Source organism: Bidens hawaiensis, unplaced genomic scaffold (assembly GCF_021521415.1).
Source record: "Bidens hawaiensis isolate Kalapana, Puna unplaced genomic scaffold, B.hawaiensis_p1.1 tig00034184_1, whole genome shotgun sequence".
Classification (NCBI taxonomy): Eukaryota; Viridiplantae; Streptophyta; class Magnoliopsida; order Asterales; family Asteraceae; genus Bidens; species Bidens hawaiensis.
In genome coordinates, this window is record NW_027495894.1 from 177,501 (window position 1) to 178,044 (window position 544).

The window sequence follows — 544 nt, forward strand, 5'->3', positions numbered from 1 at the left end:
AGATCTTAAGCAGTTCTACTGGCGGCCAGGTATAAAAGAATCTATCGCCACCTATGTTGGGAAATGTTTAACTTGTTCGAAAGTTAAAACGGAATATCATAAACCACCTAGATATCTTCAGCAACCAGAAATCCCGCAATGGAAATGAGAACAAATCACTATGGATTTTGTGAACAAGTTGCCAAAAACATCTAGTGGTTATGATGCTATTTGGGTAATCTTTGATCGCCTAACAAAATCTACCCATTTTATCCCGATTCGTGAAAGTTACAAGATGGATAAGCTTGCAAGATTATACGTGGATAAAATTGTAGCAAGGCATGGAGTGCCTATCTCCATTATCTCTGATAGGGATAGTCAATTCACATCAAATTTTTGGGAATCATTACAAGAAGCTTTGGGGTCTCGTATAGATATGAGCACTGCATATCATCCCCAAACTGACGGACAAAGTGAAAGAACAATCCAGACCTTGGAAGATATGTTAAGAGCTTGTGTCATGGATTTTGGTGGTAATTGGGATACTCATCTTCCATTGATTGAG